Here is a 26443-nt window from a genome sequence, read left to right on the forward strand (position 1 = left end):
AGTGCACCAGAACTCAGAACTTTGCATATAATAGGGTTAAATTCCAACAGAAGCTAACCTTTAATGAGGTGGGGGTGGGGGGTGGGGAAGGGGTGGTGCCCTTGGCCATTAGACAGAACGTTTAATATTTATTTCAGCCAATTTAAAATGTATGACAGAGTTAACGATCCCACCAATAGTAGTGTAATTCTGTTTCCGAATGCAAAAAAAAGAAAATCTTCTTTGTCGAAATAACTGAAGTTAATGTAAATGTTATGAATGAAGCTTCACTTCGAAAACGGTACATCGTATTTAAAGTTGGATGGACGATTAGTCACGATGATTGATCAGGCCGACCTTTACTAGTGTCTGACAAAATCAGAATCAAGGATTAGAAAAACCCAACATGATAGACATTTCAGTACTGATGTGCTGACTTACGTTTTTTAAGCTACTACGAATAGTCTCCGTAAGGTGTGAGGTGTACACATGATCATGAAGTTCGGATATCTACGGGACCAGATACGAGTATTGGTGCTTTGTCTTATACATGTACGATTCGTACATGGTGTCATTCATACAACAGACCTGGGGGTTACTTGATGATAACTTGCAAACTAATTGCCTATTAATACACTATCAATGTAGTGGTGGTTGGTATAGTTTTATTTCATGGACCATCGGCTGTCCCAGACTCCTGAGCACGTATCCAGGTCATGTTTCACAAATCCGAACCAATCATTCATGTAAATTCTGAACCCCTGGGATGAGATACGGTATTGAAGTGGCCGTGTCATTGAAAAATACGATGCAAACTTCCTTCGGATATGCATGCATGTTTGAAGGAACAGGCAGGGCAGTGACTACAGCCGTTACGCAATACATAAACGTAGCCACAATTGCGAATACGGGCTACCATCAGCTATGTAAAAGAATGAGAATAATGGGAACCTATGCCGGACAGGGACCCAAAGCCGAATTTCCCCCTTAGCGCGTACGGTCTCCTTACCACCTGGCTATCCAAGTACGACTGACAGCCAGACCCAAACTTCCATATGTCATCAACCACGTGCCCGCACCTGTACTCTTACATTTATTACACATGTTCCTGAACGGGGAGACTTTACCTTATGTCCGAAGGAACTTTTCGTCCTAATTCGGAATACACGAGCACTGCTATGTCGTATCTATCCGCCGACACCGGGCAAACGACTTTCTAGTAAAACGTCTCCCCTGCACAGTAATATACATAATAGATGTACGAGCGCAGTTTACGGACACGTGGCTGACGACATATGGAAATTTGGCTCTGCCAGTGAGTCGAGCTCCGACAGCCGAACGGCAAGGCGACCGCTCGCGATAACCGAGAAATCCGGGTTCGAATCCCGATCCGGAATACATTACCTGTGTCGACGTTGCATTATGCAACTGATGGTAGTCCATATTCGCAAATGCTAATACATTAGGAAGAGAAGCTTCCATTTCAGATTTATTGATTTTCCCCATGGGAATACAGGTTGAGAGTATAAAACGTCCTTGGCGCCTTGCCATGAAGGAAATATAGCATCTTTCTCAAATACCGTGGCTATATTCCTAGTGGTGACATGTCACCAAACATAGTGCCAGGTTGTTGATGCCCACGAAAATTTCTTAAATTCAACCTACGTTCAACATTAGTAGATATTCTCAGTTTTCAAACAAAGAGTACGATATCCAGTATTGTCACATGTTTGTAATAGCTTCACCGAATTGAAAGGTAATCCTTTAATAACTTCATCTAATTGAAAATTAATCCTTCGTGATTTTCTTGTCATTTGACATACGATTCCTTGCCCAACATTGCGAGCTTTAACTTCATTGACGCGCAGCTGACTCCTTTATGATCTGCGCCACTGGGTGGCTTTCGAAACTACGTTACTTTACTTTACATGTGACAAGGACCTTATCGACCATATGCCTGCTCTATGAGCCTCTTCCACTCATGCCTGTCAATTGCGTTGCTTGTCCAGTTGCTGTTGCTGTTCATCCTATTTGCGTCCTCCAGAATGTTATCCCGCCATCTGATTCGGGGTCTTCCTCTTCTTCTCGTTCCTTCTATTGTTCTGCTGAATGCTATTCTAGGTAGTCTATTCTCTGCCATTCTTGCTATATGGCCGACCCAATTCAACCTCCTTCCCTTGAGCGCTTCTACGATGTTACGGTGTTTGTACAGCCCTCTTAATTCATCATTTTTTCTTATTCTCCATTCCATGTTATTTTCGTCGTATACAGGTTCAAAAATTTTCCTTAGTACTTTTCTTTTTAATATTATGTTTTTCTTCGTCTTTCTTTCTAAATACACTCCTGGAAATTGAAATAAGAACACCGTGAATTCATTGTCCCAGGAGGGGGAAACTTTATCGACACATTCCTGGAGTCAGATACATCACATGATCACACTGACAGAACCACAGCCACATAGACACAGGCAACAGAGCATGCACAATGTCGGCACTAGTACAGTGTATATCCACCTTTCGCAGCAATGCAGGCTGCTATTCTCCCATGGAGACGATCGTAGAGATGCTGGATGTAGTCCTGTGGAACGGCTTGCCATGCCATTTCCACCTGGCGCCTCAGTTGGACCAGCGTTCGTGCTGGACGTGCAGACCGCGTGGGACGACGCTTCATCCAGTCCCAAACATGCTCGATGGGGGACAGATCTGGAGATCTTGCTGGCCAGGGTAGTTGACTTACACCTTCTAGAGCACGTTGGGTGGCACGGGATACATGCGGACGTGCATTGTCCTGTTGGAACAGCAAGTTCCCTTGCCGGTCTAGAAATGGTAGAACGATGGGTTCGATGACGGTTTGGATGTATCGTGCACTATTCAGTGTCCCCTCGACGATCACCAGAGGTGTACGGCCAGTGTAGGAGATCGCTCCCCACACCATGATGGCGGGTGTTGGCCCTGTGTGCCTCGGTCGTATGCAGTCCTGATTGTGGCGCTCACCTGCACGGCGCCAAACACGCATACGACCATCATTGGCACCAAGGCAGAAGCGACTCTCATCGCTGAAGACGACACGTCTCCATTCGTCCCTCCATTCACGCCTGTCGCGACACCACTGGAGGCGGGCTGCACGATGTTGGGGCGTGAGCGGAAGACGGCCTAACGGTGTGCGGGACCGTAGCCCAGCTTCATGGAGACGGTTGCGAATGGTCCTCGCCGATACCCCAGGAGCAACAGTGTCCCTAATTTGCTGGGAAGTGGCGGTGCGGTCCCCTACGGCACTGCGTAGGATCCTACGGTCTTGGCGTGCATCCGTGCGTTGCTGCGGTCCGGTCCCAGGTCGACGGGCACGTGCACCTTCCGCCGACCACTGGCGACAACATCGATGTACTGTGGAGACCTCACGCCCCACGTGTTTAGCAAATCGGCGGTACGTCCACCCGGCCTCCCGCGTGCCCACTAAACGCCCTCGCTCAAAGTCCGTCAACTGCACGTACGGTTCACGTCCGCGCTGTCGCGGCATGCTACCAGTGTTAAAGACTGCGATAGAGCTCCGTATGCCACGGCAAACTGGCTGACACTGACGGCGGCGGTGCACAAATGCTGCACAGCTAGCGCCATTCGACGGCCAATACCGCGGTTCCTGGTGTGTCCGCTGTGCCGTGCGTGTGGTCATTGCTTGTACAGCCCTCTCGCAGTGTCCGGAGCAAGTATGGTGGGTCCGACACACCGGTGTCAATGTGTTCTTTTTTCCATTTCCAGGAGTGTATTAATGTTTCAGATCCATATAACATCACAGGTATAATGGTCGATTGATATAAGCTAAGTAATCTTTTTCTTAGAATTTTGATGAAATTAAAGTGTCTTGTTTGCTGTTGATAAACGGGCATCTATTTCTATATCTGTACTGTTGTTATTGCTAAAAAGTCTTTCTAGGTACTTCAAATGGTCAACAGCCTTAAAATTGAATTCATCTACATTCAGAGGTGCATCTTTCCTTGTTTTCTTACTTATGGGCTGGTATTCTGTCTTTTCTTTATTAACATGTAATCCTGTTTCCTCGGCAATTTTTAGTAATTTTGCATCATTCTGATCAATTCTCTTTAGGAACTCCTTATTAGTGCTACATCATCTGCATAGGCAAATCATGTAATGTTCACATTCTGTAGCTGGATCCCTTGTGGACTGGTTTTAGAAAATTCTCTATCGATATTCTCTAGGACAAAGTTAAATAAAATAGGTGAAATGGCATCCCCTTGTCTCAGTCCAGTGTACACCTTAAAATTTTCCGTTTCTCCCACCGGTGTCTTTATGCGACATAAAGATTCATTTACACACATTTCAACTAATCTGAGTAATTTTGATGGTATTTTAAATTCCTTCATTATATTTAGGAGTATCTGACACTGTATGCTATCATAGGCCTTTTTAAAATCTACGAATAATATGTGCACATCTACATTGAATTCCCGCACCTTCTCAGTTACCTGTCTTAGGGTGAATAAGTGATCTAATGTGGAAACCGCATTGATAGTCCCCAATCAGTTCTTCTATTATTGGTAAAAGCTTTTTTAATATGCAGCTCGATGCGATTTTGTAGATGACATCGAGTAAGGCAATTCCTCTATAGTTACCACAAACTAGTGGATCATTCTTCTTAAATATGGGGCACAATTGGAGTTTTCCAATCTGCAGGAATGGTTTCTGTCTCCTAAATTGTTTCTATTAACGCCTGTATTTTTAATTCCAGTTATGGACCTAGTTGTTTATAATTAAAATACAGCTAATCACGGAGTGGTAGCTGGGGCTTTAACTATAGAACGGTAGCGGAACATGGTAGACTGCTGCAGAACCGATCTACGCTGGAAAAAATGACTTCCAGTTTTGGCCATCAGGTGTAAATCTGACTCTGTAAAGCATCTCATGACGATTCCGATGATTATATTGAGCAAATTGTGTAAGTGGTAGTTAACAATAAAAATCAACATTATGGCTTTCTCAGTTGATTGACTTGTTCTACCTCTATCCCGTTCCTAAGCCATTGCAGGTGGAAAAATTTCTGCACTTCTACTTTCCACATGGTGGCCAAAATTGAAACTATTTTTTCTGCCAATAAATCAGTTCTGCATTAGCGCATTATCATATCTCACCAGTTTCGCTGTCACTTGACAGCTACAGCCCACACTGGACCTCTGTCAGTAGCTGCTCTTTAATTATAGCCACCCCCTACATGAAATGAGCCAGCCTACTCCCATAGCTATTTTCCCACAATCCACTCAGTTCATCAGAAGACTTTTGTTCTTGAGTATTGGTTGCACACCTAGTGCACTATAGCACTGGGTAACTGCTTTAAGTTAATATGATTAAAGTGAGGTAATTTGCTAATCTAACCAGCTTCACCCGAAGGGTGCACCTCGTGGGGAGACTGCGTTCTCGCACCTGTTAGAAAACGCTCGCTACCTCCAACCCGCGATTTAATGAAAGTGTTTTCAGATAATGAACACGTCGACAGCAGTGAGTAATTCATTCCGGGAAGGCGACAGGCACCACACCGCACCACGTTTTATAAGGGCGCTGCGCGCGCGTGTTAACATAAAAATGTTTCCCTCTGTGGCACGGACCGCTCCTGTCCATTCTCCCCGCTACGCACACAGACACACACACAGACACACACACACACACACACACACACACACACACACACACACACACACACACACACACAGCCATGCTCGCAAAACGAAGCGCCAGCGCGTCTTTATTGAAGCCCTAATAACGAGCAGCCAGCTCGCAGCCAAAGGACTGGTTTCCTACTCGCAGTCATTCGAATTTCCCTTTGGGATGACCGAAAAGAGAGAGGGAGAGCGCAGAAAAAAGGATTTGAAGCAAATGCAAGAGCCCAAAATTAGATTTATGTTCACCAGACGTCGCCACTTTGATTAATGACTTTCTGTTGCCCTCTCAGAAAGAAATTACATTTAATCCTTCGGCGGCTACAGCGACTACAGCTTGTTTATGACAAACACATCTGGCAGTTCTTTCATAACATAGTGAACGTTTTATTTTCTTGTTGATTCTACAGGTAGAGCAGACGGGACTTGGTGGAACTCATAGTATGTTCGACCTGCTAGATGAACATACTGCATGTCTGCATGTGAAGCTTTAGTTATGCAAGTGCATTCAAATGTTCAAATGCGTGTGAAATCTTATGGGAGTTAACTACTAAGGTCATCAGTTCCCAAGCTTACACACTACTTAACCTAAATTATCCTAAGGACAAACACACGCACACCCATGACCGAGGAAGGACTCGGACCTCCGCCGGGTACAGCCGCACAGTAAGCAAGTGCCTATGTGGTTTGGTACCCACATTTCAGCACAAGGATTCGAGATACATATTTCGCATTTGCCTGTGCTGTCCTTGGAATATCAGAAAGCTCTCTCTACATGGTGAAGTTATTAAGTACTATCTACAGTAACAAGTAATTTCATGGACTTATTTATGTCGTTAAAGGTTCTTTTTAGCCACAAATCACGCAGTGTACACACGGGGTGCTTATAATGAAAGGTGGCTACCCACGGAAGTCCAATATGGCCCGCAATTATCGTATTGCAGTGAAACATGGTAGATATTCTAAAGCAGTAATGTGGAACCGATTTCCGGCAGCAAAAAGTTAGTTCCTGTTTTGGCCACCAGGTGCAAATATGACGCTGTAAGTGGAAGAAAGAAATATCGAAATGATACCTTAAGAAATAGATTTGGAACTATATGGGGGGAAATGGTCAAACAAGTGACAAAGGTATAAAGCTGAGTTTATTACTAATCGCCACTTACACAGTCTGTTCAGTATGAGCACCGGAGCCGTCGTAAGTGTAAATCGGTTTCGGCTTAACACACTACCCTATCCACCAAGTTTTGATGCTATACGATACTTACAGGCCACACTGGACCTGCATGAGCAGCTGTACCTTAATTATAACCAGCAGGTATTTTTTGTCATTACGAGAATAGTTCACAATTTCTTTATTCTAGTCAAGCAGGGCAGTGCTTTGAACCTTTCAAAGGAGAATATTGAATTCACATGCAAAGAAACTTGTATAGGCATGCATATTCAAATACAGAAGTACACTCCTGGAAATGGAAAAAAGAACACATTGAAACCGGTGTGTCAGACCCACCATACTTGCTCCGGACACTGCGAGAGGGCTGTACAAGCAATGATCACACGCACGACACAGCGGACACACCAGGAACCGCGGTGTTGGCCGTCGAATGGCGCTAGCTGCGCAGCATTTGTGCACCGCCACCGTCAGTGTCAGCCAGTTTGCCGTGGCATACGGAGCTCCATCGCAGTCTTTAACACTGGTAGCGTGCCGCGACAGCGTGGACGTGAACCGTATATGCAGTTGACGGACTTTAAGCGAGGGCGTATAGTGGGCATGCGGGAGGCCGGGTGGACGTACCGCCGAATTGCTCAACACGTGGGGCGTGAGGTCTCCACAGTACATCGATGTTGTCGCCAGTGGTTGGCGGAAGGTGCACGTGCCCGTCGACCTGGGACCGGACCGCAGCGACGCACGGATGCACGCCAAGACCGTAGGATCCTACGCAGTGCCGTAGGGGACCGCACCGCCACTTCCCAGCAAATTAGGGACACTGTTGCTCCTGGGGTATCGGTGAGGACCATTCGCAACCGTCTCCATGAAGCTGGGCTACGGTCCCGTACACCGTTAGGCCGTCTTCCGCTCACGCCCCAACATCGTGCAGCCCGCCTCCAGTGGTGTCGCGACAGGCGTGAATGGAAGGACGAATGGAGACGTGTCGTCTTCAGCGATGAGAGTCGCTTCTGCCTTGGTGCCAATGATGGTCGTATGCGTGTTTGGCGCCGTGCAGGTGAGCGCCACAATCAGGACTGCATACGACCGAGGCACACAGGGCCGACACCCGGCATCATGGTGTGGGGAGCGATCTCTTACACTGGCCGTACACCTCTGGTGATCGTCGAGGGGACACTGAATAGTGCACGGTACATCCAAACCGTCATCGAACCCATCGTTCTACCATTCCTAGACCGGCAAGGGAACTTGCTGTTCCAACAGGACAATGCACGTCCGCATGTATCCCGTGCCACCCAACGTGCTCTAGAAGGTGTATGTCAACTACCCTGGCCAGCAAGATCTCCGGATCTGTCCCCCATTGAGCATGTTTGGGACTGGATGAAGCGTCGTCTCACGCGGTCTGCACGTCCAGCACGAACGCTGGTCCAACTGAGGCGCCAGGTGGAAATGGCATGGCAAGCCGTTCCACAGGACTACATCCAGCATCTCTACGATCGTCTCCATGGAGGAATAGCAGCCTGCATTGCTGCGAAAGGTGGATATACACTGTACTAGTGCCGACATTGTGCATGCTCTGTTGCCTGTGTCTATGTGCCTGTGGTTCTGTCAGTGTGATCATGTGATGTATCTGACCCCAGGAATGTGTCTATAAAGTATCCCCTTCCTTGGACAATGAATTCACGGTGTTCTTATTTCAATTTCCAGGAGTGTATGTAAACAGGCAGAATACGGCGCTGAGTTTAAACGCATCCGCTGGCCACCAAACTCTCCAGACATGAACATTATTGAGCCTATCTGGGATGCCTTACAACGTGCTGTTCATAAGAGATCTCCACCCGCTCGTACTCTTACGGATTTATGGACAGTCGTGCAGGATTCATGGTGTCAATTCCGTCCAGCACTACTTTAGACATTAGTCGAGTCCATGCCACGTCGTTTTGCGGCACCTTTGGGTGTTTGTGTGGACCTTACACGATATTCGGCAGGTGTACCATTTTCTTTGGTATTTCAGTATATAATAGAACAGAAAACGATGTGTTAATCAAAATATAACGAATCGAAGTATTAATATGATCATTTCCGTGTCAGATACCACAGCCGTAAGAAGTTTCTGAAGTGACAACATTCGCACCATCGACCAGAATTAAAGTTTCCATTTTTCACTACCAGCCAATGTCGGCCATTGTCGAGAGGTGTTTGAGATACGTAAGTACAACACACGAAGCTGTAGAGCGAACAGGATATGACGGAGAAACACAAAACTTATTGATTTGTAAAACTGGCGTAAAAACAGTTTAAAAGCAGTAAAAACTGTAAAAAATAAACTTCAAACGCTGCAGGTAAATTCGCATGCCAGTTTCATTGAAAGTAAGATTTACCTGCAATTAGAGGATAATGTCGGACCGAGTTCCATAGTAAACGTCTTTAGTTAAATACACAGAATGACAATGACTCTAAATTCTTACCTTTGTGTACCTTTATTTCCTTTCATTTACCGTGATGTTCGGCTTGTACTAATATCGATTTTGTTTGTACTTCTCTTAACAATTCTCTTTTCTGCTTATGCTTAATTCAATGCCCGTATCACCAAGCTCTTTGATGTAACGTCTACGTAATTGTTTCATTCATTGTTTGTGTCTATTTATGTCACAATAATTACTATATGTGTGTAATTTTAAAAGTAATGTTCTGCAAAAAAATGCAAATATTAAAGCTTCAGTAACAACATTGGTTCATGATTGGGGAAAGAAGGTTTGTGTTCGTGTAAAGACTGAAGGCAAGTCCGTCCACAACGAAACGGTCTTGGTGGGCATAGGAAAGGTGGATTTGGCGGTCGGACTACAAGGCTCCTTTGTGGCACAAGTTGTCGGCGGCAGACAGGGAAAGTCGGTGGCTATCAGGAAAGATGTCCATACCTTGTGTGCTGAACCAGGCAAGAAGAGCAGCATGATTATGTAATATAGACTCGGATGTGGAAGCAATTTTGCTTATTATTCATAGCATACATTGGTTATCTGTGTACGACGATAATATGACTATAACAATTTTCAAAACTTCTTACGCAACCTGAGCGATAGGTAGTTTTGCTTCTTTTTGAGTAGCTCTAGGAATTCGCGACAACCACCACCTTCATCTCAAATTATCACTTGAGGACTGCATAATTGTATGAACCAGTTATTTGGTTTCTTATGCAAATAATAATGGTATTTTGTTTAAACTTTGAGGCGAAAATCCAAATTTAATTCCTAGTCATGTACCGAGCCAGGGTCCTTTGTGGTGCAACGTTTCCGAGTATCGTATTTTTTTGAAATGAAAAGTAATTATTTTCTATAACAAAATTTAATAACTTTTGTGATGTAGTGAATTTCATAACTATTCAGAGTGCCTATTTTTGAAGTACTCCACGTGTTTTTTTTCATAAAAACATAATTTAAAATTTTATTTAAGTACCGTACAGTTGCAAAATGATGATCTTAAGAAGTTTTCTTTGTTGTTGCTCTAATTGAAATCCCAGAACAATATTAAAAATTACGTGAATAAAACGTGGATCATTCAGAATAGTTTACTATGTGATAAACGTGAACGGCCAGCGCAAGGAATAATTATTGTACACGTTTGGAAGTAACAGTGTACATATATAGAGGGAGAGAGACAGAGAGAGAGAGAGAGAGAGAGAGAGAGAGAGAGAGAGAGAGAGAGAGTTGAAAGTGTTGCTCATGTTGCATTCAAATGTTCGGTTTTGATCGGGTCAGTTTATAGAATAGTTCCTGTGTCGTCATGCCACGTATTTAGCCAGTTTGGCAGTGTAGTTGTACATTACAATAAAAAATGCTAAAGAAGAGCAAATATTGTGTCCTGTAACGAGTGGCCATCACAGTTCGAATTGTAACAGACCTAGCGACCATTTGTTTCGTTTGAGTTATATAGTACAATGAAGTGAATACCCATTGATAAAACAAATAGTAACCAAAACAGTAAATGTAACTAATCGAAAATAATTTCAGTGATAGTATTTCCCAATAATTAAGTAGGCAAAAGAAATTCTTGTCCACGTTAGTATTGCTACACCGTTAGTATTCATTTATGTGTAACGATCGTTAGCTTCCAGTGTTGCTCAGAACCAGTTGACGCCAAAACGTATAATGCTCCTTCTCTGTTGTTCACGCCGACCAACTCGCACATTCCTACTTAAAGTGTACTACTGTCTCGTACCAAATCTGCAAAACGTAAATTCAGGATCAAGTAAAGTCCAGTCCATAGCAAATTTTCTTCATGAGCAGTGCTAGCACTTGGTGAATATTCACCTTATGTTGCTGGCACCCGTTTCCATTGACGTAAATGCAGTTAAGTGCCAATGGAACTTTGTTTCGATTCCCGTTTGTTGTGATATGCTTTCGTTTCAATAGAAATCTTTCGAGAAACTGAAAATTTTTCGATACCTTTCCATTACACCCGACTGCGGTCATTTCAAATTCTTTCTTAACATTAACATTATCGGCAAATTGCTAATTTAGTAATAGCCGATAACATTATAACTGACTATTAGTAGTGTCAGGGGAAAGCGTTATACTTGTCGCCGCGTGACAGTATTATGTCTGACTTGTTATACACTAAATTACAGATTTGAGCACAACTACTAAAACGTATGGCGAGCACTGAATATCCAGTGCCAACAACTAGCAGTAAATTGGGCAAAGAAAATAATAGTAAATGCATGTTAGCCATGTACGAGGGAGAAGGATATCAGTGCATTTTAACAGACAAGGAGCAAGCGGAGTTGCTGCCCTCTCATCTTCAATAGATGACCATTCGCACGATGGCAGTATTCACCGCTGCGATCGTGTAAAATTGCGCTGAGCAATAAGTAGCAGCACCGGTGACATAGGACATTCTTGCTAAAAACTCGTGAACTTCTGCATGACTACCTTTCTCAGATTCAGTCTTAAAGAATCTTAGCTCTCCAGTTAGCCACGAGTTTTACTGACGCAGTTTTTCATGTCGCATTAACAATCTTTGTAGTTGTTTTCTTATCGACCTTAGCGTCAGCAAAGCATACTTTCGATTTCTGGAGATATCATGATGCAAACAAAAAAAACAAAACTCGATAATAATGACACGTAAAACCTTGCAAAAATTCACATAACGTCACTGGAGACAATCCGAAATCACTGGCTGTAAAACAGGTATTTTATTGTGCGTAACGATTACTTAAATTCTCAAAAATGACCAGACGGAAATTATCCTGAGACATTGCTCCTATTAGAGCTGATAAGTGGGACAGGTTACTCATGGAACTGATACTATTCAGTCCTGAGGATGATTTTATTGAAAATGAACTGGTCATATTGAATAAATAAGAGAATGTAGATGAATATATGAGATCTTTTTGTCATGTGAAAATTAAAATTAGACATCGCTCAACAGAAGAAAGAAAGCGCTCTGAAATATATTATTCAAAACATTCTAAACGCATGAGGTAATAGAACGGGCGTGAGCTCTTCAATGAAGCAACCTTAACGAAAAGTGACCTACGAAAGTCAAAGGTTATGACGATGAATTGCGGTAGATATAGTTAAAACTCGTGTAGTGCAGTCCGTTCTATGGAAATTAAGCAAGGAACTAGGAACAACGAAAGAGGAAGTTGAAAGAAATTTGCTTGAAGTACTAGAGAGGGCAGCTAGAGGAGTCTGCAAGTCCTAGACAATGTATCCTCAAGTGGCTGACTGGATGATGTCTCCAGATATTAAGGGGGCAGGGGGGGAAATGGGAGGGTGTAGGCAGGTAGGTTGGGAACGCAACATATGACTCGGAGTATCCAGTTGTGAAATATGTCTTGAATTAGAAACAATCTTAAAACAAGAAGGAATGATAGTCTAGTGTGACCCAAAGTGAAATGAGCACATAAAACTAGTTGTACGGGGTTCATAAGGATGATGATAAGACAATATAGTGCATCCAAAATATACGGAATCAAAATACTGAAAAATATACAAAGTCCTAACATTTAAATATCTGAGAAAAAATGGAGCCCAGTGGTCAGGACAAAACGGTTAACATAAATAGGGCCAAATACACTTAAATGATATTCCACTTAACAAAGATCACATACGAATAAAAACCCTACTGTGTTAATACAAAACTGAGGCATTATGATGCGGTGACAGGAACCTGGTGTCCACATACTGCGTAATACCTTGCCATAAAAACCTCCAACCATATAAATAATTTTGAGATGGAAGGAAGAAAAGTAATTAAGCAAATTATGGAAACAATGTATAACAATGGAAATTGGAAACTGAGATGCAAGAACGAGTTGCATGTAAAACTTGAGACCGTAACAGACAAAGTTAGAAAGCGGAAATTACATTTTATGGCCACTTACAAAGAACGGTCAACAACATACTCACAAAAACACTGTCCATCCTTTATAACGAAACTCCCAAAAAATCAAATTTCTACCTTCTCAGAACTTAAGATACACCTACAGCAGCATAGAAGAACAAAGACATAGAAAGTAGGCATTATTTAAGGGAAAAGGTATAAAAAGTCAGTGGTTCCCAGAAAAAAAATCTGAAGAGATAGGCACAGGCAGAAGAAAGAAATGAATAACAGAGAGTAAGAATGAGGTATTACTAGGAAGCCAAAAACGGAGGAAACGAATATGATGTCGTAACCTTTCCTCTTCACGAGCTCCTGAGTAGATCATATTCGAATAATAGTAATAATAATGCATTCACGAAAAACACTAGCTTACAACACGCTAACTACAACGATGCCTGGATATTATTCTTCAGAATGTTCCACTTAATTACTTGTAATGTTATAAGAAAGAGTAAAAACAGTGTCATTCTCAAGTTACAGATCACTAGATGACAAGGCACCTTGTTCCATTATTCATATAAGATAATAAATGTAATTATGTTCTTTTAGGAGGAATGAAAATACATTGATGCTCTCCATATTCACTTACTCGAGAAAGACACAATAGCCAAACTGCGAACGCAAATAGATAGATTAAATGACAGTCCATTTCAAAAATACTACAGGAATGGGAATACAAGTAACAGGAAACTAACAACATATGTTGCATTCCCCACGGGCATGTTTAGGAAGTGTGCGAGTGCTACCGAGATGATCAAATTAAGAGTGAGAAATACTACAATTAAAATAGCAAAAACAATGGCTCAAATGGCTCTGATCACTATGGGACTGAACTGCTGTGTTCATCAGTCCCCCTAGAACTTAGAACTATTTAAACTTAACTAACCCAAGGACATCACACACATCCATCCCCGAGGCAGGATTCGAACCTCCGACCGTAGCGGTCACGCGGTTCCAGACTGTAGAGCCTAGAACCGCACGGCCACTCCGGCCGGCAAGATAGCATGTGGAATGAAAATAAACCGCCAAATGAAAATCGTTGGTGTTGAGGAATGCGACCATTAAAGTTGTAAATAAATTGAGGTAAGAAAATATAAGGAAAGGTGACGCGCTTCAGGGCTATTGGCGTCGCCTTTCGAATTCCTGGTGCCACTAGCATGATATTTCGAGTGACATCCCTCTGGATTGAGACCACTAAGATCTTTGCTCGAGGTTGTTGATGGCGCACGGGAGGTGTCAAAATGTCGTGTGACTAGGGCCTCCCGTCGAGTAGACCGTACGCCGGGTGCAAGTCTTACAATTTGACGTCACTTCTGTGACTTACGTGTTGATGGGGATGAAATGATGAGGATTAGGACAACACATCACCCAGTCCATGAGCGAAAAAAAAGCTCCAACTCAGCCGGGAATCAAACCCGGGCCCTGAGGATTGACATTCTGCCGCACTGATCACTCAGCTACCGGGGGCGGAGACGGGACGTGTTGCGGAGTAGCGATTTGGAGAGTGACAACGGAGCGAGGGGGGCGGAGCGAGTGGTCCGCCCGGCGTATAACGGGAGCACTTGCGCGGAGTGGGCTGATTTGAATCCTGTCTGACGTTGAGTGCTGTATTCGTGCTGAACCTGGCCAACCAGCTCTGGGACGTGGCACGCCGATGAGAGATTTGAAACCACTGTCGCTGTGTTGAATTCTGGGTCCCCTTTGGAACTGAGAGCTTCAATTCGTGAACTTCAGGTAAGTTTTGCATTTTGAGGTCTTAACTGTTATTTTCTTATTGATACGTATAGGACTCTTGACCTCAATTATCTGCTGGGTGTAGTCCAATCTCTGCCTTCCTCTACAGTTTTTGCCCTCTATACTTCCCTCTAGTACCATGAAAGTCATCCCCTGACGTCTTAACCGATGTCCTATCATTCTACCCCTTCTGCTAGTCAATGTTTTCCCCATATTCCTTTCCTCTACGATTCTTCCCAGAATCTCGTCATTCCGTGCCTTACCAGTTCACCTAATTTTCAACATTCGTCTGTACCACCACATCTCAAATGTTTCGATTGTCTTCTGGTCCAGTTTTCCCACAGTCCATGTTTCACTACCACACAGTGCTGTGCTTAAAACATATGTTCTCAGAAATTTCTTCCTTAAATTAAAGCCTATGTTTGATACTAGAAGACTTCTCTTGGCCAGGAATGTCATTTTGCTAATGCTAGCCTGTTTTTAATGTCCGCCTTGCTCCTTCACTCATAGGTTATTTTGCTGCCATAGTAGGAGAATACCTTAACTTCCTCTGCCTCTCGACCATCACTCCTGATGTTAAGTTCCTCACAGTTCTAATTTCTGCTACTTCTCATTACTTTCGTCTTTCTTCGATACACTTTCAATCCATAGTCTGTACTCATTACACTGTTCATTCCGTTCAGCGGATCCTGTAATTCTTCTTAACTTTCACTCAGGTTATCAGCGAATCGTATCACTTATATCCTTTCACCTTGAATTTTAATTCCACTCCTGAACCTTTCTTCTATTTCCATCATTGCTTCTTGAAGAGAAGCGCGAAAGACTACATCCCTGTCTTACACCATTTTTAATCCGAGCTTTTCATTCTTGGTCTTCTGTTCTTGTTATTTCCTCTTGGTTCTTGTATATATTGTATATTACCCGTCTCCCTCACTAGCTTACCCGTACATTTTTCAGAATTTCGAACATCTTGCAACATTTTACATTGTCGAACGCTTTCTAGATCGACAAATCCTGTGAATATGTCTTGATTTTTTCTTTAGTCTTGCTTCCATTACTAACCGGAACGTTATAATTGCCACTCTCGTGCCTTTACGTTTCTTAAAACCAAACTGGTCGTCATCTAGGGCATCCTCAATTTTCTTTTCCATTATTCTGTATATAATTCCTGTAAGCAACTTGGATGCATGAGCTGTTAAGCTGATTGTGCGATAATTATCGCACTTGTCAGGTCTTGCCATCTTCGGAATTGTGTGGATGATGCTATTCCGAAAGTCATATTGTATGTCGCCATAATCATACATTCTACACACCAACGTGAATAGTCGCTTTGTTGCCACTTCCCGTAATGATTTTAGTAAATTTGATGGGATATTATCGACCCCTTCTGCCTTATTTCTGCTTAAGTTCTCCAAAAATCTCTTAAATTCTGATTCTCATACTGGATCCCCAATCTCTTCTAAATCGACTCCTGTTTCTTCTTGTGTCACATCAAACAAATCTTCCCCCTCAAAGAGGCCTTCAATGTACTCTTTCCACCTATTCGCTTTCTCTCTTTAGTATTTAACAATGGAATCCGGTTGCACTCTTAATGTTACCACCCTTGCTTTTAATTTCACCGGAGGTTCTTTCCTATATGCTGAGTCAGTCCTTCCGACTATCATTTCTTTTTCGATTTCTTCACTTCTTATTTATTCCATTCCTCCATTACACCTCAGCCTACTCTTCATCACTACTACATTGTGATCTGAATCTGTATCGGCTCCTGTGTACACCTTACAGTCAAGAATCTGATTCCTGAATCTCTGACCATAATGTAATCTAACTAAAATCTTCCAGTATCACCCACCTTTTTCCAAATATACCTCCTCCTCTTGTGATTCTGGAACAGAATATTCGATATTGCTAGCTGAAATCTATTACATAGCACAATTAGTCTGTCTCCTCACTCATTCTGCTGTAACCTTTCCTTCTACTTCTTCCCCTACTACTGCATTCCAGTCGCCCTTGACAATTAGATATTCATCTTCGTTTGCGTATTGTATTACGCTTTCAGTAATCATATATACTTTCTCTCTCTCTTCATCTTCCGCTTGCGACGTCGGCGTGTATACCTGAACTACCGTTTTCGGTGCTGGTTTGCTGTGATTCTGATAAGAACAACTCTTTACTGAACTATTCACTGTGACACACTCTTTACCCTTCTTTTCTGTTCATAACGAATCCCACTCAAGTTATACCATTTTATGCTGCTGATGATATTTTCCTGTACTCATCTGACCAGAAATCCTTCTCTTCTTCCCTTTTTATATTGAGATTTCTCATTTCTCTTTTCAAATTTTATAGCTTCCCTACCACATTCAAGCCTCTGACATTCCACGCCCCGGCTCGTAGAATGTTAATCTTTCGTTGACTACTCAATCTCTTTCTCTCGGTCACCTCCTCATTGGCAGTTACCCCTCGGAGATTCGAATGGGGGACTATTCCTAAATCTTTTGCCAATGGAGAGATCATCATGACACTTTTCATTTATGTGCTGTGCTTTCCATTGCCTTCTGCATCGTCATTCCGTTGATCACTGCTGATTCTTCCACCTTTAGGGGCAGTTTCCCACCCCAATGGCAAGAGGGTGACCTGAACCTCTTCTGCCCCTCCGTCCTCTTTGACAGGCCGTTGACTGAACGAGGGTGACTTCTTATACCGGAACTCTTCGACAACCAATGCTGATTATTAATCAATATTTAAGCGGTGGCGTGTGTCGAATGAGGGATTGAGGACATTTTGATTGTGAATCGAAGACGCTACCCCTTTACCACGGGCGTAGAAATGCGATTCCTTAGATTATATATTGCTTCCTTGAATTATGGATGTTGTTTGATTTTCCTGAGTCGATGCCGGCCTTGGGTGGTGCCTGCCTTTTGTTTTTAATTATATTAATAGTTATAATTTAGGTTAGTTGAAACTCTTATTAACAAGGCCTACCTGTTTTTATTGCCCTTTTATTGGGAACTGATACGTTACTCAATCTATGCTGTAATTAACTGAATTTGTGACTGCCAAAGGCCTACCTGTTTCAGAGGAATTTATGTCAATATCTAAGTAATGGGAAATGGCATACCTTGGTACATTAATCCTGACCTCTTACTTTACATCCCTTTATCTGTAATTGTAGGTTTAGCGGGAGGAAGGAGTTGAATTGTCTCCCCTTCCTCTGATCATCTGGCATTTTTCTGATCATTTGCTTAGTGCGTAAGGATCTCTTACTGTCTGTCGAACATTGAAATAATTTATTCCATTGTTCGCAGTGAGCTAGCTTGCTATGGATCCATGATACTGCTCCAGAATCGGGCATATAAGAATGAACACTTGCAGTATGAACTTAGAATTCAGGAGCTTGGCACTGAAAGTAGTGCTCCAGAAATGGCGGCCAGGTTGCGCTTGCCATTGGGTACCCCCTATTTGCATTTCGGCGAGCAGGTGTTTCTCTCTATAATGTTTCCACTGTGTTAAGTGAGGTGCAACGGATCATGTCCTTTTTGCAGGGAAGCCAAACTAGTGTTAGGCAAATTGGTAGAATTCAGCCCCCCCCCCCCCCCCAAACACATCTTGGGAATCGTTTGAGGGACTTCACCTCCTTGCAACTTAGACAGCCTGAAGTTAGGTCGCGCGGGATTAGCCGAGCGGTCTATGGCGCTGCAGTCATTGACTGTGCGGCTGATCCCGGCGGAGGTTCGAGTCCTCCTTCGGGCATGGGTGTGTGTGTTTGTCCTTAGGATAATCTAGATTAAGTAGTGAGTAAGCTTAGGGACTGATGACCTTAGCAGTTAAGTCCCATAAGATTTCACACACATCTGATATTTTTGAACAGCCTGAAGCTACCGCGGTGGGGCAGTGAAGTGATTGAGCGACGCAGTTGCATGTCCAAGCAGCGTCTTTAAGCTTGGAAAGTCAGGAAGCGGGAGCAAGTACAGCAGCTAGCCCAACGACTCATTTCTTTTGTCAGGCGTCCACCCTCCCCTCCCACCGGCTAATCATTTCGCTAGACTAGCCAACCAAATTATGTGCCAACTGAACGGTATTTCAGAGCTGTTACTCGATACCTTGGGCTGTATCCAGCAGTTCTTGTTCCTGCCGGTGCGATTAAGTTTCATGCGGATGCCTTGGGGAGCCTCTCACAGGTGATATTAGCAATGCTTTACCCTTTAGTAAAAGGTTCACTGGGTCATTTTATATCTGAAGTCCTGATGCTTGAGAACTCAATAAGACAAATAAGGGAATTCTGACTGTCGTTAGGAAGCTCTCGCCACGGGTACGGAACAAGCTGGAACGCAAATGTTACTGACGGATGGAAGATTCATTTGAATCGCTGAAACAGTGTGCCTTGCCATCTTCATCTTGGTATGTCGGATTCGGAACTCAATACTGTATCAGATGTTTTGGAGGGCATGCTTACTATCAGAATCCTGCTACCAAGGAGACTAAACATGTTACCACGTTCTGCACTTAGTGGAAACTTTGAGTTCAACTGGGTGCCAATCTGATTGTCCGTTGTGAAGGCGGTTTTGTCTTGTTCGTTATATCATATTCAGGGCGACTTGAAGTTTTCTTGTGTTTCTAATTAATTTTATGATGTTGTCGTTTACAGTCAGTCTTTTGAGGATCATATTTCCCATCTTTGGGAGGCTCACCAACTTTCAGGAGGTGGGGTTGGCCTTCAACCGGTACAAGATTTCACTTGCTAGGAGAAAGGTGTCCTTTCTGGACCATTTAATTTCCAGGGACAACATCAGGACTGACAAGGTATGAACTAAGTTACTGAAGAAATTTCCTCAGCCTCGAAAATAGGAATGAAATAGCCAAACTTATTGGGATGGCGAATTACTTTCGCCGTTTTGTCCATGATTTTGTCCAAATGGACGCTCCCCTGAATAAACTACATAGGAATGGGGAGAAATTTGTCTGGGGTGAGAGCCAGCAGGCAGCTTTTGAAGCTATCAAGACCGCTATCAACAACTCGCCGGTCTGTGGCATCTCGGATTTTGGAAAAAGATTTATCGTTCAACTTGATGCTTAAAATATTGGTATTGCTGCAGTGTTGTTGCAGGAGGATCAAGGTATAAGGAGCCCATTGGCTCTCACGCCTCTAAGGCAGTCTCATTCCGAGATGAATTACTCAATATTCGAGTGCGAAGTGCTGGCTGTGCTTTTCGGCTTGGAGATGTTCCAGTTCTGTCTTGAGCATAGGGAGTTTGATCTCGAGACGGACAATAAGGCGCTATGTTGGGTGTTGCTTCGACTCAGAAAAATTGGTAGGATTGCCAAGTGGGCGTTCCTCATCACCAAGTTTCATTTCAAGGTGCGAAACACTAAAGGATCTGACAACCAAGACGCTGACGTCTTCAGTCTTATGTTTCTGGAGGATTGTATCTTAAAACCAAACGGGATAAAGCTCCGTCGTGGGTGACGTTAAGGAAGCGACTCTTATCCAGCGGTGACAATATTCCAGTTCTGCTGCGCATCATGGCAAGCCATCCTTGGCTTACCTGTCATTAAGATAATGCTAGCACGTACACGTTGACAGTTTCTATTCCTTGTCTTTGTTCTTGTCAAACCCTACCATGGCCATCAACGTCGCCAGATCACTCCTCCATTGAGAACGTCTGCAACATTTTGGGCAGAGTCCTCCAACCAGCTCTGGTGTTTGATGATCTAAGGCCCTAATTGGACAGATACGCCACAGGAGAACATATAACAACTCTATCAATCAACGTCAAGCCGAATAACTGCTTTCAAAAGGGCCGAAGGTGTATCCGCGCATTATTGACTTGCTCAATTTGTTAAGCTCTCTCTTTTGAATAAATCATCCAACTTTTCCGAAGTTGTAATAATTTGTTTGTCTGTACATGTACGTCACATCTCCCTATTTCCATCCCATTCGGATGTTGTCTTCTTTGCCCGTGTCTTTTTTTCTCTCTCCTTAGAGTGCATTTGGAAAACCATCAGTAATGCAGAGAGGACTTGTATGTTCACGATCCAAAGCCAACACGAAGACATTTGGCAATGAAGTAGAACTTGATAAATCTGATGGCACACCACGCATAAATTCTGAAACATGTTATGGTGAATAAAAGCTACCCTCTTAATACCTCTCTTCTAGTAGGGCGTGTTTATTGTTTTCATTTATTTGCAGTCGATTTAGAAGCAACTGCAGCTTCGTCTTGAGACACTTACCACTGTTATCGATGTGATACACTACGGCAAGCAGATCCTTTTAAAGTGCCCCAGAATCCTTGTGTGAGAAACTAAGACTCTTATAATACTGTAACAGGACAAACTTGCAGTGAAGTGTAACATCAATAACTGTGGTCTGAAAGTGAAACCATAGATGCTTCGAAACGGACTGCAAATAAATTAATTAACGAAGCTCAGAAGAAGGGAAGTAGTAAGACAAGACCCGTTTTCTCCGTAACAGAAAATCTTAATGGATATTCCCAGTTTCTAGCGGTGTGGAAGCAAAATCGTGGATTCGTGTAGAAGCTGTGCAGAGATGAAGAGATGTGCACCAAAGCAATCGACGTACCTGTTTAAGAACTATCTGTTTCCTGACTGCCATGTAGAAAAGTTATCTCGTCTACGGCTGTAGTGCTCAGTGCGTCAGTAGATGGTTCCTTCACTAATTGCAAAGCTCTGACAGGTACCAAAACGTGCTTTAATTTTCTAACTTCAAGTGCAATTTTTCTGGCAAAATTTGCATGTTTAATTGAAATACCTTAATCACAGAAAGACAGATGTTTGAACAACTTAAGCAACTGGAGCGCTGGAGCCTCCAGGTGACCGCGTGCCAGGGCGATGGCAGCAGAGAAACGCATCTGCAGCGAGCCGGTGGTGGATTCAGGCGCTCCTCAAACGGAATAGAGTGCGTGCAATTAGGCAGTCTGGCCCGCGGCACTCAAAGCCAGAAGCGGCCGGTCGATTTCCGCCCGGCAGCGCTATTTTAATTCGAGGCAGCCGCCAGCAACAGCGTTCGCTTCCCACTGTCTGCCATGTCCAGAGAAACTACAACGAAATTCGCGTTTGTCTGGCTTGACGGCAGCCGAATACAGTTTGCGCTGGACTGCAGTGGAGTTTCGGACAAGTTATCGACATCGCTGTAAATAGAGGAACGTTCACTGTAATGTTGTTTGAGGACCTCATGTTTTCGTGTCAGTGAACAAGTTCGCAGTCAATAGACCAATGAAATCACATTTACTGCTGTAGCGCAGATATAATTAATACTTCAAGGGAAACAGCGTTGTTAATTCAACTGGCTAGGAGCAAAGCTTGACAGAAAAAAAAAACATAAATTCTTTACCAGAAATCGCTGCACCAGGAAATTATTTTTATTGCGCAACATTTTGCTTCTGTCGTTATAGCCTTCCTTATCAATAATGCGAGCGCAAATCGAATTCATCTTAATTCACGAGGTTGCTAAAACGTATTTGTCTGAAGTCATGATATTCGGACATCGGCGGGTCTACTTTTCGCCTATGGGTATTGCATAACATAGCCTGTAGAAGCTGTCTTCCTTCTGAACATAAGATCCGCCAATAATTATCAGTATTGTGGTATTGAACACGGCACGTAGAACTGCGGTGAATGGTAGTATGAAGCAAGTCTTTGCTTTACAGTCATATAAAATTGCTGTACATCGGGCGGTACATCGGGCGGCCAACTTGTTGTAAAAGTACGTCGTCGTTGCACATAATGTTGGTCTAAACTACTACAAGCAGTCGTTGCAAAGATAAAATGGACATAAATAAGTGGGTTGGTTTGGTTCTCAATATGTAGAAAGCAGAATTTGTTAAATACAGTAAATAACTTTTTGTCCACAATGAAAACGTAATAAAAATATATTTGTTATTTGCCAACGGTCATGGGTGGGGGTAGGGAAAAGACTACGATTTGTGGAATGACTGTAATAGTTGACAATAACTGTAATTGTAATTTAAATAACTTCTGTATAAGCTTCTGGCTGACTTAAATGTACTAAAACAGGTAAAGTGTATGTGGGAAAAAGAGATATACCATTTAAAGTTTACAGTTTAAGTCAACAACTTACTTTTTTGAGGTGATAACGTCCTCTATGAGAAACTTATAAAGCTCTTTCTTTTAGTGTTCAAGGTGTAGGTTACTATAAGTTCATTTGTTACGCAACAGGTACAAAATGAATATTCTGTTTTATTGTTTAGAAGAGAAGGGAAACCACACGGAACCATTTATGTGTACAAGTGTTTCTCATAAGAATGGAGTATTGACGTTTTCTCTGATTCAGTTAAAATTAAGAGCCGACGGAATAAATGAAGTAAGTTGGTGAAATAAAATGATTGTGTGGTACTGATGGGTGGGAGTCTCCACCTTGGGTAGGTCGGTCGCTGATTTGCGTGTCTTTTCAGTTGACGCACATTGGGCGACTTGCATGACGATGATGACGAAAAGATGATGAGGACAGCACAACGCTCACTCATCGAGGGAAGAAAATCTCCCAACCGGCCAGAAGTCGAACCTAGAGCTGCTGCAGGGCAGTCAGACCAGATTACGACTGAGTTGAGAAGGCGGAAAGTAAATTGATGTTAAAAAGCACACTATATTAAAGATTTCTTTTTCTAGCAGATCACTTGGAAGTGATTTAATCTGAGTACGTTGATCGAGCTACATTGTTCTCTATTATATTTCACGTTCGTAGCCGGACATACAAGGAATCCTAGGACATTACGTTCGAATTCATTGCGATACAACTGTTACCGCCAGGCTCAAAAATAGACATAAGATTTTTTGCACTATTTCGTTTTTCAGTACCGGAGCTGTGTATTGAGCCAGTATAGCTACAATACTAAGCTATAATAATTACTGTGAATTACATCCTGATAACAGTTTTATGGAATTATTTGAAGCTATTGTTTCATCAGGAATACAAGACGTGATTCCTCTAGCACAGCTGTAAATAAATGCGTTAAACACAACTGTAAGATGTTGGCTGGTTGTTCAGAGACAGGCTCACTTGGCAACAGTAGCAACTGTTTCGATGGTATCACGATAAGAAGATACATGATGTGGTACACGCAGATTCTGATATAAGGAATTCTGCCAGTAACTCTCCTGGGTGTAAGAGAAGATTCTTTTGCACGTTGATCAGCCACAGCGACTAAGAAAATTATTCCTCCCTTGCGGCAAAACGTGCAAGAAACAGTACATCTACATCTACATCTACATACATACTCTGTAAGCATGGAATACAGTGCATGGAGTTATTTTCTTCACTGATATAGTCGCAAATAGTGCGAGGGAAACTGACTGTCCATATGTTTCCATGTCTTTGTTATTCTTACGCAAAATGTACGTTGGCGGCAGTAGAATCATTTTGGAGTCGGCCTTAAGTGCCGGCTCTACAAATTTCCTCAGTAGTGCCATGCGAAAGGAATGTCGATTTTCCTCCAGGAATTAATTAGGCGCGGAGGTGGGATTCTGCTTGTTTTTTTTTCATCCGTTTGTAGAGCCGTCTACGTAATTAGTCGGTGTGGTCTCAATGATATGTCCTGACGGAAGAGACACACTCGGTGAGATAAGACATGAAGTAAACAAACGGTACTTGTTGTCTACAAACATAATATACTTTGATTATGTTGTCACTCATGAAATCTTGAACTGAATACTTGTTTTACTTTGTTGATATGTCTACGGAAGCTACAAGGGATCAGTTGCAGGTGTGTCGCTGTGTTTTAGCAGCGTGTGTGTTCCAGCCTTGGGGTCGGTCTTCGAGGTCCTTCTGCAAGTTAGATTACTACGTGACATTTATCTTTGGTATTGGTCTCTTTACCACTTTGAGCTTATCTCGCACGTCAAAACGTGATTTCTCATGCATATTAAAACTGTTGTACAAGGTGGGGCAAATAAAGGTGGCCTAGGCGATTTGCTTCCAACAGAAAGGTGCAACTGCCTATACAGCCAGACGAACCTTGGGAGAACTTTCACAATCGTCACCCCCAACATAGCTGTTAGCAGAGACCAGTCTGGTCTCGACCTTAGCTGGCCACCCAGGTAACTTGATCTGTCAGTGTCCGATTACTTTGTGTGGGGAGCCCTAAAGTCTAAGGTGGATCGCAACAACCTTCATAGTCTTTAACAACAGCAGCAGAGCCTCTCGGATGAGACTGCAGCAATTCCAGCAGTCCAACTTCTACCTGTCTTCAGCAACTCGTAGACCAGGGACCAAAAGTGCCAAGAGATGTGCTATAGTCGGGGTAGGCCCGTATTTCCTTTCTTCTGCTGTGTTTCTTTCTACCCTGGAACTGTGTTCTCTGGGCTGCTTTTAATTGTCCCACACTGCACTTGATAAACGTTTCATCGTTTAGTCTTTAACAGAAAGCGTCACATAATTTGGCACGCGAGCTGCTTGCTGGAAGAAAAAGCTCCTAATTTTGTGGTGTATATTTCATTCAAATGCGTACTATTTTTCTGAACTCGAGTAGATTGTAGACAAAAATTCAAATAGATGTTCAAGCTCTCACAACTTGTGTCACTTTAATTAAAATCCAACTCAATATTACGCCGCGTCATTATGCAACACTAACAAAATATAAAATGCCGTTTCAACCATCTTTGCAGCGCATCGGTCCCAGACTATTAACTCCTGCACTATTTTGATGGTCTTCCCTCATTTGCTGTATTATTTAGGTTGTCAGGTGGCTACCGGCAACATATCTTAGGATGCCTTTGGATAATTGGATAATTCGAAGTGATTATTGTAGTTGGGAGTGGCGGGGGGGGGGGGGGGGGGGGAGGGCAAATCTGTACGGTATCCAATTGCCTGTGCTACTCTGTCTACCCAAAATGATTTTATTAAGCAATTAATATTTTCACTACGTGGGACTTTTAGAGGGGGCTTAGTAGAATCAGTTTCGTTAAGGAATCCATGTTCGGTAGTGCACAATTTTGATGTAAGTTTGAAAAGCAGATTGCATGCTACTGCTAAGCATACAATAGAGACAATAAGTTCTGACCCATATAGTCTACAAGAGCTACTCTAAGTGACGACCTTGCACAGTGTATCTGCGACGGATGCTTTTACACACACACACGATCAAAGTACCCTGGTGCTCGTCGGTGGAGTATCAAATCCAGTCTTAGTTACAAACCTACAAGTTTCTTGTAGTCGGACGAATATAGTACCTGTATGATGGACTGTGGTTATCTGGAAAGCATTCTCAGTACATTCGTTGTGCACCTCTGCCTTTACGAATCGTACCTTGAAGCGGGATATCTGAAAATGATCCGATCTTCGAGCTTTATATCTAAACGGTACCTTTACGAATATGGGTTCCACATAAACACTTTATACACTAAGTTCCCTCTATCAACCCTAGAAGCCTGTAGTAGGAATTGTGAATAACTCTGTATAATTTGTACTGTAAATGTTCACACACCCGAAACTACAGTCAATTGTGATATGAAATTGTAAGAATTTTGACGAATCAGACGAT

At 42.9% G+C, this 26443-nt stretch overlaps 1 protein-coding gene across 2 annotated transcripts in view; it reads right to left on the reverse strand.

Annotated features, from left to right (window-relative positions):
• The window catches only part of LOC126281485 (lachesin-like), a 737825-nt gene that overhangs the window by 454547 nt on the left and 256835 nt on the right, over positions 1–26443 (reverse strand). The window lies entirely within an intron of this gene.

Source organism: Schistocerca gregaria, chromosome 7, assembly GCF_023897955.1.
Source record: "Schistocerca gregaria isolate iqSchGreg1 chromosome 7, iqSchGreg1.2, whole genome shotgun sequence".
Lineage (NCBI taxonomy): Eukaryota > Metazoa > Arthropoda > Insecta > Orthoptera > Acrididae > Schistocerca > Schistocerca gregaria.